Genomic DNA, 15,435 nt, shown 5'->3' with positions numbered 1-15,435 from the left:
TGGGCCGACTCATTCTACGTTTTTTCTTCTATTTTAAGACTCAAAAAAGTGTGCGACAAGTGCAATTGACAAGGATCAAACCTGAGACCTCTTCCTTCCAAGTGAGGCACATTGACCACTACCGCCACCTCGTCGTTTTATGAATACCTACTTCATGTTATATATTTCTATGTATAGGAAATGCCCCCTTACATATTCCATGCTTTTTTCTTGTTTCTTTTTTCTTTACTTAAAGTAATGATCTTTTTCCAATCAATGTTTTTTTTCAAAATTGATGACCTTTTTCCAACTTGAATGAACTTTTTTCAAAATCAATGAATTTTTTTAACAATATAGTGAACCTTTTTAAAAAATCGATGAACTTATATCAAAACTGACGAATTTTTTAAAAAATTCATGAACTTTTTTCAAATCTAATGAACCTTTTTCAAAATTCATGAAATTTTTTCTTCAAATCCGCTGAACTTTTTTCAATATCGATGAACTTTTTTTCAAAATGGATGAACTTTTTTTAGAATCGATGAACTCCTTTTTTATTTTGATGATTTTTATAAAATTCGATGAACCTTTTCAAAATCATAAACATTTTTTATTTCTTGATTTTTTACCTTTTTATTTTTTTATTTTTAAAAATTCAATGGAGGTGAAACAACGCTCAGTGTTTTTGAGCAACAGGTGAAACAACGCTCGAGCGACCGACCAGGCGGCGATTAATGAAGGAGCGGCTCGCCACATGGGCCGGCCCACAAGCAGGCGGCTGTGAGCGCCAGCTAGAGGTGCTGCCGCCTGCAGCGCTGCATAGGAGGGGACCTCCTATACGCCGCTTATTGCGGCAAATTGTATGTGGGAATCGAACCAGCGACCAACGGCAAACGCGAACGCACAGCTAGGCAGTGCGAAAAGCTGAGTCTAGTGGTTAACAACGAACGGCAACGGTTATAATACAATGAACAGCTCTCTAAAAAAACGTCCGTGTGTGGGATGGAAGACACGACCCCAAGTAAGTGAACCATCATCCCTAGGCACTGTGGCCATAGACTTGTTTGTCTAAAATGCTAGCTCAGTTTATAAAAACTATAGGTGGCGAAAGAAAATAATTTTTTTTTTGAAATCTCGAACGTGGTTTTCTTTTTCACAATGGTAAATATATTTACAAAAACGAACATTTTCAAAAATTTCTCACAAACTTCGAACATTTTTTGGGAATCTCAATTTTTTTTGTAAAAAGGCACAAAATCAAAAACGAAAACATTTTTCGAAACTATGAACAACTTTCTTAAAATGAAAAAACAGGAGCAAAATTGACAAACTCTAACAATTTCCGAAATATGAATATTTTTTCAAAACATGAATATTTAATGAAATTCTCCCAATTTTATTTCAAATTGTGAACAAATTATGAAAACATGATTTTTTGAATTGTGAACAAACTATGAAAACATGAACATTTTACTTTAAAAATGATAATGAATAATTTTGGCAAAATACGGACATTTTATGTAATTTTCGGAACATTTTTACAATTTGTGGACAAATATTGGAAACATGGGTTTTTTGAGTTGTGAACAATTTTTTAAACAGGTACATTTTATGAAATCGGTGATTTTTTTCTGAATTTGTAAAAAAATTTAAAAATGCAAAGATTTTTAGAAATTTGGAGCTTTTTTGAATTTTAGAATTTTTAAAAAAGTGAACAAAATTTTAAATACTCAATCTTTTTGGAATTTCTGAACAAAATTTGAATACATTAACAAAATCTGTAAAAATGAACAAATTTCAAGAAACCCAAACTTTTTAAAAATACAGAACATTTGGCGAAAAAGAAGAAACTTGAAAAATAAAATTGAAAGAAATTATAAAGAAAAGACAAAACCAAAAGTGAAACAGAAAAAAGAAAAACGAGAAAAAACGAAAAAGGGAAAACGAGAAAAAACGAAAAACAAAAAACGAAAAATAGAAAGCAGAGATTATTTAGAAATTAAAAAATGGTTCAGGAACCTTTTGAAGGTTTCCCAAAACCAGTAACAGCCGGCTGGAAATCCTCTAGAAGGTTTCCAAAACTAGAATGTACGTAAGCTATAGATGAGCCGGCCCAAATATCTCTATTTCTAATGGAGCAGTTGGTGAATCGTCTGCACGGTTTATTTGCGCTGGTTTATTTTCGCTGGTTTTTTCGTCTCTCCTCCCACCACCCCCTCCCACCCTGGTCCATCGATTTATTTTTCTCTCCACTCTTTATTACAACCAGAACTTTTCTAAGGTATAACAAATCACAGATCTAACTTTCTTAAATTATGCAAATCAATCAATTCCTTTTATTGGTTCAATTTATCTTAGGAAACAAATAACAGATTTTCAGGAAACAAATAATATATTTTAATTTAACTTTTCTAACTTATCTAAATCAATCGATTTCTCTCGTTAGTGAAATTTGTTTTAGGAAATAAATAACAGACACGTCACAAACTTTCCTCCTAATAAATAGTTTCTTAACATTTGCAAAATTTCCTAATCGGACACGTTACAAACGGGCAGGTACTGATATCACGTTACCAAACAATAAAACCCCATTTGCATAGAAATCAGTTCAAAATCTTAACTTTCCTAAATTTTTAACTTTCCTTGATAACAACCAATCTCTACTCCTAATGGAGCAGTTGATAGTCTCCGCCGGTCAATTTTCGTCCCACCTACCATGTTTTTTTCGTCCCACCTTTGCTGGTTTTTTTGTAGATTTTTTTCGTCCCCTCCCCCCACTTCATCGGTTTACGAGTTGATTGAATAGTCCCATCACTTTCGTCTGGTTTTTCTTTGTTGGGGAACGTAGCAGAAATTCAAAAATTTTCCTACGAATCACCAAGATCTATCTATGGAGAGACCAGCAACGAGTAGAAAGGAGAGGAGAGTTTGCATCTACATACCCTTGTAGATCGCTAAGCGGAAGCGTTCAAGTGAACGGGGTTGATGGAGTCGTACTCGTCGTGATTCAGATCACCGATGATCAAGTGCCGAACGGACGACACCTCCGCGTTCAACACACGTACAGCCCGGTGACGTCTCCCACGCCTTGATCCAGCAAGGAGAGAGAGAGAGGTTGAGGAAGACTCCATCCAACAGCAGCACAACGGCGTGGTGGTGGTGGAGGAGCGTGGCAATCCTGCAGGGCTTCGCCGAGCACCTACGGGAGAGGAGATGTGTCACGGGAGGGAGAGGGAGGCAACCAAAGGCCTTAGGTATGATTGCTCCTCCTTTTCCCCACTATATATAGGGCCAAGGGAGAGGGGGGAGGCGCAGCCTTGCCCCCTCCTCCAAGGAAGGGGTGCGGCTAAGGATGGGGAGGAGTCCATCCTCCCCAAGGCACCTCGGAGGTGCCTTCCCCCTTTAGGACTCTTCCCTCTCCAAGTTTCCTTGCGCATGGGCCTCTTGGGGCTGGTGCCCTTGGCCCATGTAGGCCAAGGCGCACCCCCTACAGCCCATGTGGCCCCCCGGGGCAGGTGGCCCCACCCGGTGGGCCCCCGGGACCCTTCCGGTGGTCCCGGTACAATACCGATGACCCCGAAACTTGTCCCGATTGCCGAAACAGGACTTCCTATATATAAATCTTTACCTCCGGACCATTCCGGAACTCCTCGTGACGTCCGGGATCTCATCCGGGACTCCGAACAACATTCGGTTACCACATACAAGCTTCCTTTATAACCCTAGCGTCATCGAACCTTAAGTGTGTAGACCCTACGGGTTCGGGAGACATGCAGACATGACCGAGACGTTCTCCGGTCAATAACCAACAGCGGGATCTGGATACCCATGTTGGCTCCCACATGTTCCACGATGATCTCATCGGATAAACCACGATGTCAAGGACTCAATCGATCCCGTATACAATTCCCTTTGTCTATCGGTATGTTACTTGCCCGAGATTCGATCGTCGGTATACCGATACCTTGTTCAATCTTGTTACCGGCAAGTCACTTTACTCGTTCCGTAACACATCATCCCGTGATCAACTCCTTGGTCACATTGCGCATATGATGATGTCCTACCGAGTGGGCCCAGAGATACCTCTCCGTTTACACGGAGTGACAAATCCCAGTCTCGATCCGCATAAAACAATAGATACTTTCGGAGATACCTGTAGTGCACCTTTATAGTCACCCAGTTACGTTGTGACGTTTGATACACTCAAAGCACTCCTACGGTATCCAGGAGTTACACGATCTCATGGTCAAAGGAAGAGATACTTGACATTGGCAAAGCTCTAGCAAACGAACTACACGATCTTTGTGCTAAGCTTAGGATTGGGTTTTGTCCATCACATCATTCTCCTAATGACGTGATCCCGTTATCAACGACATCTAATGTCCATAGCCAGGAAACCATGACTATCTGTTGATCACAACGAGCTAGTCAACTAGAGGCTCACTAGGGACATATTGTGGTCTATGTATTCACACGTGTATTACGATTTCCGGATAATACAGTTATAGCATGAATAAAAGACAATTATCATGAACAAGGAAATATAATAATAATACTTTTATTATTGCCTCTAGGGCATATTTCCAACAGTCTCCCACTTGCACTAGAGTCAATAATCTAGTTCACATCGCCATGTGATTAACACTCACAGGTCACATCGCCATGTGACTAATACCCAAGAGTAGTCTAGTTCACATCACTATGTGATTAACACTCAATGAGTTTTATGTTTGATCATGTTGCTTGTGAGAGAGGTTTTAGTCAACGGGTCTGAACCTTTCAGATCCGTATGTGCTTTACAAATCTCTATGTCATCTCCTAGATGCAGCTATCACGCTCTATTTGGAGCTATTCCAAACAACTGTTCTACTTGGAGCTATTCTAAATTACTGCTCCATTATATGTATCCAGTCTCTCTACTCAGAGCTATCCGGATAGGTGTCAAGCTTGCATCGTCGTAACCTTTACGACGAACTCTTTTACCACCTCCATAATCAAGAAAATTCCTTAGTCCACTAGTTACTAAGGATAACTTTGACCGCTGTCCTGTGAGCCATTCTTGGATCACTCTTGTACCCCTTGACTGACTCATGGCAAGGCACACTTCAGGTGCGGTACACAGCATAGCATACTGAAGAGCCTACGTCTTAAGCATAGGGGACGACCTTCGTCCTTTCTCTCTATTCTGCCGTGGTCGAGCTTTAAGTCTTAACTCCGTACCTTACAACTCAGGCAAGAACTCCTTCTTTGACTGGTCCATCTTGAACACCTTCAAGATCATGTCAAGGTATGTGCTCATTTGAAAGTATTATTAAGCATTTTGATCTATCCTTATAGATCTTGATGCTCAATGCTCAAGCAGCTTAATCCAGGCTTTCCATTGAAAAACACTTTCAAAATAACCCTATATGCTTTCCAGAAATTCTACGTCATTTCTGATCAACAATATGTCAACAACATATACTCATCAGAAATTCTATAGTGCTCCCACTCACTTCTTTGGAAATACAAGTTTCTCATAAACTTTGTACAAAACCAAAATCTTTGATCATCATCAAAACATACATTCCAACTCCGAGATGCTTACTCCAGTCCTTAGAAGGATCGCTGGAGCTAGCGTACCTTTTAGCATCCTCAGGATTGACAAAACTTTTCTGATTGTATTGCATACAACCTTTCCTTACGAAAACTAGTAAGGAAACTTGTCTTGACATCCATCTGCCAGATTTCATAAATGCAGCTAATGCTAACATGATTCCGACGGACTTAAGCATCGCTACGGATGAGAAAATCTCATCGTAGTCAACTCCTTGAACTTGTGAAAAACTTTTTGCCACAAGTCGAGCTTCATGGATGGTGACATTACCATCCACGTCCGTCTTCTTCTTAAAGATCCATTTATCTTAATGGCTTGCCGATCATCGGGCAAGTCCACCAAAGTCCATGGATCCGTTCTCGGATTTTATGGCCTCGAGCCATTTATCGGAATCCGGGCCCACCATCGCTTCTCCATAGCTCGTAGGTTCATTGTTGTCTAGCAACATGACCTTCAAGACAGGATCACCTTACCACTCCGAAGTAGTACGTGTCCTTGTCGTCCTACGAGGTTTGGTAGTGACTTGATCCGAAGTTTCATGATCAATATCATAAGCTTCCACTTCAATTGGTGTAGGTGCCACAGGAACAACTTCCTGTGCCCTGCCACACACTAGTTGAAGAGACGGTTCAATAACCTCATCAAGTCTCCACCATCCTCCCACTCAACTCTTTCGAGAGAAACCTTTCCTCGAGAAAGGACCCGATTCAAGAAACAATTCATATTGCTTTCGGATCTGAGACAGGAGGTATACCCAACTATTTTGGGTGTCCTATGAAGATGTGTTTTATCCGCTTTGGGTTCGAGCTTATCAGCCTGAAACTTTTTCACATAAGCGTCGCAGCCCCAAACCTTTAAGAAACGACAACTTAGGTTTCTCTAAACCATAATTCATACGGTGTCATCTCATCGGAATTACGTGGTGCCCTATTTGAAGTGAATGTGGTCGTCTCTAATGCCTAACCCATGAACGATAGTGGTAATACGATAAGAGACATCATGGTACGCACCATATCCAATAGGGTGCAACTACGATGTTCGGACACACCATCACACTATGGTGTTCCAGGCGGTATTAATTGCGAAACAATTTCCACAATGTCTTAATTGTGTGCCAAAACTCGTAACTCAGATATTCATCTCTATGATCATATCATAGACATTTTATCCTCTTGTCACAATGATCTTCTACTTCACTCTGAAATTACTTGAACCATTCAATAATTCAGACTTGTGTTTCATCAAGTAAATATTCTCAATATCTACTCGAATCATCTGTGAAGTAAGAACATAACGATATTCAGTGCATGCCTCAGCACTCATTGGACTGGACACATCAAAATGTGTTACTTCCAACAAGTTGCTATCTTGTTCCATCTTACTGAAAACGAGGCTTTTCAGTCATCTTGCCCATGTGGTATGATTTGCATATCTCAAGTGATTCAAAATCAAGTGAGTCCAAACGATCCATTTGCATGGAGTTTCTTCATGCATATACACCAATAGACATGGTTCGCATGTCTCAAACTTTTCAAAACGAGTGAGTCCAAAGATCCATCAACATGGAGCTTCTTCATGCGTTTTATACCATTATGACTTACATGGCAGTGCCACAAGTAAGTGGTACTATCATTACTATCTTATATCTTTTGGCATGAAAATGTGTATCACTACGACCGAGATTCAATAAACCATTCCTTTAGGTGCAAGAGCACTTATTCAGGTTTAATACTAATCTTGATGGTAGAGGGAGCGTGCGATGTTAGATCACATCAAACTTGGAAACACTTCCAACACATATCGTCAGCTCACCTTTAGCCAGTCTTCGTTTTATTCCGTAGCTTTTATTTCGAGTTACTAACACTTAGCAACCGAACCGGTATCCAATACCCTGGTGCTACTAGGAGTACTAGTAAAGTACACATTAACATAATGTATATCCAATATACTTCTATCGACCTTGCCAGCCTTCTCATCTACCAAGTATCTAGGGTAATCTTGCTCCAGTGGTTGTTCCCCTTATTACAGAAGCACTTAGTCTCAGGTTTGGGTTTAACCTCGGGTTTCTTCATTTGAGCAGCAGCTGATTTGCCGTTTCATGAAGTATCCCTTCTTGCCCTTGCCCTTCTTGAAACTAGTGGTTTTACTAACCATCAACGATTGATGCTCCCTTTTGATTTCTACTTTCGCGGAGTCAAACATCGCGAATATCTCAAGGATCATCATATATGTCCTTGATATATTATAGTTCATCACGAAGCTCTAGCAGCTTGGTGGTAATGACTTCGGAGGAACTATCACTATTTCATCTGGAAGATCAACTCCCACTTGATTCAAGTGATTGTTGCACTCAACAATCTGAGCACAAGCTCAACAATTGAGCTTCTCTCCTTAGTTTGCAGGCTAAGAAAATCGTCGGAGGTCTTATACCTCTTGACGTGGGCACAAGCCTGAAATCTCAATTTCAGCCCTCGAAACATCTCATATGTTCCGCGACGTTTCGGAAACATCTTTGGTGCCTCTACTTAAACCATTTAATTGAACTATCACGTAGTTATCAAAACTTGTATGTCTGATGTTCGTAACATCCACAAACGACGTTTGGGGTTCAGCACACTGAGCGGTGCATTAAGGACATAAGCTTTCTACTGTCCGCATAATCGCTACTTTCAACTTTCAACTATATTTTCTCTAGGAACATAACTAAAACAGTAGAACTAAAGCGCGAGCTACGACATAATTTGCAAAAGGTCTTTTGACTATGTTCAGGATAATTAAGTTCATCTTATGAACTCCCACTCAGATAGACATCCCTCTGGTCATCTAAGTGATCACATGATCCGAGTCAACTAGGCCGTGTCCGATCATCACGTGAGACGGACTAGTTAACGTCGGTGAACATCTTCATGTTGATCGTATCTTCTATACGACTCATGCTCGACCTTTCGGTCTCCGTGTTCCGAGGCCATGTCTGCACATGCTAGGCTCGTCAAGTTAACCCTAAGTGTTTTCGCTGTGTAAAACTGTCTTACACCCGTTGTATGTGAACGTAAGAATCCATCACACCCGATCATCACGTGGTGCTTAGAAGCGACGAACTGTAGCAACGGTGCACAGTTAGGGGAGAACACTTCTTGAAATTGTTGTAAGGGATCATGTTATTTACTACCGTCGTTCTAAGCAAACAAGATGCATAAACATGATAAACATCACATGCAATCAAATAGAGTAGTGACATGATATGGCCAATATCATATAGCTCCTTTGATCTTCATCTTCGGGGCTCCATGATCATCATCGTCACCGGCATGACACCATGATCTCCATCATCATGATCTCCATCATCGTGTCTTCATGAAGTTGTCACGCCAACGGCTACTTCTACTTCTATGGCTAACGCGTTTAGCAATAAAGTAAAGTAAGTTACATGGCGTTCTTCAATGACACGCAGGTCATACAAAAAATAAAGACAACTCCTATGGCTCCTGCCGGTTGTCATACTCATCGACATGCAAGTCGTGAATCCTATTACAAGAACATGATCAATCTCATACATCACATATATCATTCATCACATCCTTTTGGCCATATCACATCACATAGCATACCCTGCAAAAACAAGTTAGACGTCCTCTAATTGTTGTTGCATGTTTTACGTGGCTGCTATGGGTTTCTAGCAAGAACGTTTCTTACCTACGCAAGACCACAACGTGATATGCCAATTGCTATTTACCCTTCATAAGGACCCTTTTCATCGAATCCGTTCCGACTAAAGTGGGAGAGACTGGCACCCGCTAGCCACCTTATGCACCAGGTGCATGTCAATCGGTGGAACCTGTCTCACGTAAGAGTACGTGTAAGGTCGGTCCGGGCCGCTTCATCCCACAATACCGTCGAAACAAGATTGGACTAGTAACGGTAAGCATATTGAACAACATCAACGCCCACAACTACCTTGTGTTCTACTCGTGCAAAGAATCTACGCAATAGACCTAGCTCATGATGCCACTGTTGGGGAACGTAGCAGAAATTCAAAATTTTCCTACGTGTCACCAAGATCTATCTATGGAGAGACTAGCAACGAGGGGAAGGAGAGTGCATCTACATACCCTTGTAGATCGCTAAGCGGAAGCGTTCAAGTGAACGGGGTTGATGGAGTCGTACTCGTCGTGATTCAGATCACCGATGATCCTAGTGCCGAACGGACGGCACCTCCGCGTTCAACACACGTACAGCTCGATGATGTCTCCCACGCCTTGATCCAGCAAGGAGAGAGGGAGAGGTTGAGGAAGACTCCATCCAGCAGCAGCACAACGGCGTGGTGGTGATGGAGGAGCGTGGCAATCCTGCAGGGCTTCGCCAAGCACCTACGGGAGAGGAGGAGGTGTCACGGGAGGGAGGGAGGCGCCAAGGGCTCAGGTGTGGATGCCCTCCCTCCCCTCCACTATATATAGGGGCAGGGGAGAGGGGGGAGGCGCAGCCTTGCCCCTTCCTCCAAGAAAGGGGTGCGGCCAAGAGGGGGGGAGGAGTCCATCCTCCCCAAGGCACCTCGGAGGTGCCTTCCCCCTTTAGGACTCTCCCCTTTTTCCTATATCTTGGCGCATGGGCCTCTAGGGGCTGGTGCCCTTGGCCCATGTAGGCCAAGGCGCACCCCCTACAGCCCATGTGGCCCCCCGGGGCAGGTGGCCCCACCCGGTGGGCCCCCGGGACCCTTCCGGTGGTCCCGGTACAATACTGATGACCCCGAAACTTGTCCCGATGGCCGAAACAGGACTTCCTATATATAAATCTTTACCTCCGGACCATTCCGGAACTCCTCGTGACGTCCGGGATCTCATCCGGGACTCCGAACAACATTCGGTTACCACATACAAGCTTCCTTTATAACCCTAGCGTCATCGAACCTTAAGTGTGTAGACCCTACGGGTTCGGGAGACATGCAGACATGACCGAGACGTTCTCCGGTCAATAACCAACAGCGGGATCTGGATACCCATGTTGGCTCCCACATGTTCCACGATGATCTCATCGGATAAACCACGATGTCAAGGACTCAATCGATCCCGTATACAATTCCCTTTGTCTATCGGTATGTTACTTGCCCGAGATTCGATCGTCGGTATACCGATACCTTGTTCAATCTTGTTACCGGCAAGTCACTTTACTCGTTCCGTAACACATCATCCCGTGATCAACTCCTTGGTCACATTGCGCATATGATGATGTCCTACCGAGTGGGCCCAGAGATACCTCTCCGTTTACACGGAGTGACAAATCCCAGTCTCGATCCGCATAAAACAATAGATACTTTCGGAGATACCTGTAGTGCACCTTTATAGTCACCCAGTTACGTTGTGACGTTTGATACACTCAAAGCACTCCTACGGTATCCAGGAGTTACACGATCTCATGGTCAAAGGAAGAGATACTTGACATTGGCAAAGCTCTAGCAAACGAACTACACGATCTTTGTGCTAAGCTTAGGATTGGGTTTTGTCCATCACATCATTCTCCTAATGACATGATCCCGTTATCAACGACATCCAATGTCCATAGCCAGGAAACCATGACTATCTGTTGATCACAACGAGCTAGTCAACTAGAGGCTCACTAGGGACATATTGTGGTCTATGTATTCACACGTGTATTACGATTTCCGGATAATACAGTTATAGCATGAATAAAAGACAATTATCATGAACAAGGAAATATAATAATAATACTTTTATTATTGCCTCTAGGGCATATTTCCAACATTCTTTGTCCAACCACCAATCACCTTACCATACTGGTTTCTTATCTATCGGTTTATTTGTTTCTTTACTCTTTTATTGCAAATCAGCACTTTCCTAACATACAAAAGATCACGGATCTAATTTTCCTAATTTATCTAAATCAACTGATCCTTTCATTAATGCAATTTGTTTTAGGAAACAAATAACAGATTTTCAGAAAACAAATAATCTCTACCCAGTCTGCGGTTGTGATGGTCGGTCGGTAGTCGTTTCATTTCCTACGCTCGATCGGTCTCACCTCTATTCGCGTACAGTAAAAGGAAAAAGATCGTGCACGATAAAAGGAAAGAGAAGGAAACTTCCTCGCTTGCCGCTTACAATTTTCTTTCTACCAAATTAACAATGCATCCACGCTAAAGAAAACCGATGCAGCCTCTCAAAGGAAAAACAAACGGCCCACCAACTCCGGAGTCCCGAGTGAGGGTCCCCTGCTCGTGCGCACGCCACCGCGGATCCGGCTTGCCTGCTCCCTCGCCATGCTCCCATCCGTGCTTCCACTCCATCCTATGGCTGTCTTTTTCTTCTTTTTCTTCCTAATCTAATCATCTTCCCCCTGATTTTAAGGGGGTGGGGTCGGGCCTTATCTTGTTTCAATTAAATCATGCCACCTATGCGGGAGCACGGATGGGAGCACGTTGGGGGAGCAGGCAAGTCTCGTCCCGCCGCCGCCGTCCTTCCGTTCGAAAGCCCCACGGATGTCTCACCCCACGCCCGACCCCCACTCCGGTTTTTTTCGTACCCAGCCGCCAGTGACCGGAGTCGCTTCTCTCCTCCATCCGGTGGATCGGCTCCACCCTCCCCAGAATCCCCATTCCCTTCGCTGCCTCCTGCTCCAACACCGATGTCCTGACGCCGCCGTCTCCTGGTAGGCCTACACGCCCACATGCCCAGCAACTACCGAGGTCGATGATGGAGCAGCCCCGAGACCCTCCTTGTGTTGCAGTGGGAGCGGAAGAGGCAACGCACGCCCAGAGAATCTGCTGAGAAGACGATGTCGCCGCCGACCTTGAGGTACAGGTCTGTCTCCATGAGCTCGAGGAAGCCATGGCCAATGCATCCAACCACGGATGCCGCACCTTCGTGGCTGCCACCCTCCCTCACCGCCCTACACAACCTACTCCTCGGTCACCTCATTGCCACCGGCGGCTTCAGTATGTCGTGATCGACCATGAATCTTCTTATTGTTCGATTTTGAGATTCAATCAGTTAGGATTTCATTTGGTTCCTTATCCCCTTTTGCAGGTTTTGTGAACTCCATTTGCAGAGGGAGCTTAAGTGCAATTTCATTTCAGGAAGAGTTGGCACATATGTCTCCTTTTAGTCTGATACTTTAGACTTCAGTACACATCAATATTTCTCCGTTTTTAAGCTATGCTACAAATGCTTAAGTACAGCTTCAGGTTTCAGTTACATTTTATACACATTGCCATGTTCTAAACTTTTGATCCATGGAGACATAGTATGTTTTCTACAAAAATAAATCATCGTAACCTAATCTCATGCAACTTGATGTACTATGCTTTGTTGTACTGAGAAGCTGCAAAGCCTAAGCCTCATGTAAATATAGGAGGGCATCTCTGAAGCGATGGGGTGAATGATCTACATAATTTTTGGGATGCCGTAAATCTAAATCTTACCTCTCCCTCAGCCATTCGCGATCTGGCACCCCCCTGCATATATAGATAAGTACATGGTGTTTACCATAATTTACTTTTGCCTTCATAGTAGTCTTCTTAAATGTTTACTGTTGAGTATCTCATTTCCAGCATATTAGTAGAGGAGCCTGCAAGTTTGGATAGTTATGTTTGTTGATGGGATTCATTGTGCTGGTTAAAGTCGTAATATATCAGCAGGTATGGCATGAGATTCATTGTTCTGGTTAGATGAGAGTAAATCATGGGACACATTTCACCGTATTGGATTATTTTATTTAGAATTCTTTAGTCAGGTACATTCTTTCTCTTAACACATTTCCCTCTACATGTTTTATATATTTACAACTTCCAATTTAATAGCAGATCTCAATACTTGCTTGCATGGTGTAAGAATGAAGAAGTATGTTTTATTTTGGCTCCTAGCTGTAGTCTACAACTGGGTGTTCCAAGAATTTGTTTTGGCATGGTCTTCTTTGCTACCTCTTCATGTGCGACCCTCCTTATTTGTTGGTTGATTTTCTATGCAAGAATCTTGCCTAATGGTGGAAAATATATGGTCACATATTTGCTCCAGGGATTTAATTTTAGTCAGAGCTGATTGACAAATGATCAGCCAATTAGTATAATTTTCTAGCTTAATACATGTCACGTAAGTATGTTTTCCTTAATGTGATATGCAATGTAAATTTTGTGGGTCTCTCAGTTGCTATGAGCCTAATATAGTTAACCGGAAAGCATGATTCTGATGGAAATGCAAAAGAAACAGAACCTGAAATAATAGTTAATTGGATTGCATGATTCCAATGGAAATGCAAAAGAAACAAACCTGGAAAAGTAGTTAATTGGATAGCATGATTCCGATGGAAATGCAAAAGAAACATATTTTTACTATTATTGTACAACATATTTTTATTTTATTATTTTACTGCTTAAAAAGAAAGTAAATCAAGACCTTGAGGAATGCTAAAAATATATATGTAAATGAGGAAAGGAGAGCCGAAGTTCAAGGCATGTTCAGCTCCAATGACTTGCTCTCAATGAATTGTTAGTCCTCTGAATATTTTTATTCCTCTGATCTCAAACATCGTCTACGCAAGAGTCTAAGCTTCGTCTGCCACCGCTCTTCAGTTCACGCTGTTGATGTTGTGAGGACTGGCAGCTCTTCAGTTCATGCCGCCAATGTTGTGAGGACTGGTAGGACTTCAATGGGCATGGAGGATGCAACCTAGGGCGAGGGCATCAGTGCGTTAAGTTGGCGGGGCTGCGTTGGTGGGGGGCGGCAATGTCGGCAGCACCGCCGATGTCCACCAGGATCTCTAGCCGCAACAGATCGAAGAACAACTTGGGGATGTCGTGCAGCTCCTGCGTGTAGTAGATAAATCACCGCCCAGATAAATCACCGGGACACTATACCAAGTGCGTCGTTCATTGGGCCAGGATAAAAAATCTCGAGGGTGCCTCAAGTGCGACTCTAGCTATTGAAAGTCAACGAACCTGACTACTTCCGGAGTTTGATAAGGATTTACAGTGAGTTCTCATAGTGGTTTATGTGCATGATGGGATGCTGGTACTGCTGTTCTACTTTACTGCAGTTGTTATTAAGCAGATTTTGTCAAAGCAATTGCTATGTGTATGCCATTTTCTTGTTCTAGACGTGGCTGCTTTCCATGTTGTAGACATGGATATGATGATTGGTCGATGAATCAATTGATTTCTAATACTAACAATTGTGTTTCTGGCTATTCTAATACTGACAGTTTTGTTTCATTGTCCAGCGTTGAAACTATTCATATGGTGATGGATGCAGCATAACCATCAGTTGAAGTAGATAATCTTCAAGGCTGTTTACCATTATCCAGTTGGTTTATTCGAATTTAGGTTTGTAGTAATTTATTCAACATCTAGGTTTGTAGTGTTAACACTGATTTACTTAGTTTCAAATTAGTACATTTCATATGTATAAAGGCATAAACATCTCTCATTTCTAAATAAGTTGTAGATGATTTCCTAGCTTTAAGTATATAGGAAACACACATTATATTCAATTCACTTGTTAGCACGTGTGGCAATTAATTTGGATAGGACCACTTAAAGTACATGTCATTCAACGGCGTTTTTTGTCGTGTGTTTTAAGTTTTTATTATTAGTAGCATGGGTTTCTATAGCTAGCCCAATGATGACCCCCACTTTAACCGACATGTTGTCAAGCTCAAGGCTACCAGTGAACATCCATATATAGCTCATCGGTTCATTTTCAGATCACTAGCCCTATTGTCATCGCGTCATTTTCATGATTGTCAAATGCCTAATCGATGCTCTAATTAATTCATTGCCTTCAGTTCGTGTAGCATGTTGGTAACATAATTTGGTCCATTTCATGAATGATGTGAACTAACAGAGTAGCCATAGT

This window comes from Triticum dicoccoides, chromosome 1A (assembly GCF_002162155.2).
Source record: "Triticum dicoccoides isolate Atlit2015 ecotype Zavitan chromosome 1A, WEW_v2.0, whole genome shotgun sequence".
In the NCBI taxonomy this organism is placed as follows: domain Eukaryota; kingdom Viridiplantae; phylum Streptophyta; class Magnoliopsida; order Poales; family Poaceae; genus Triticum; species Triticum dicoccoides.
The sequence above is the reverse complement of the archived record's forward strand: the minus strand, read 5'-3'. Positions refer to the sequence as shown.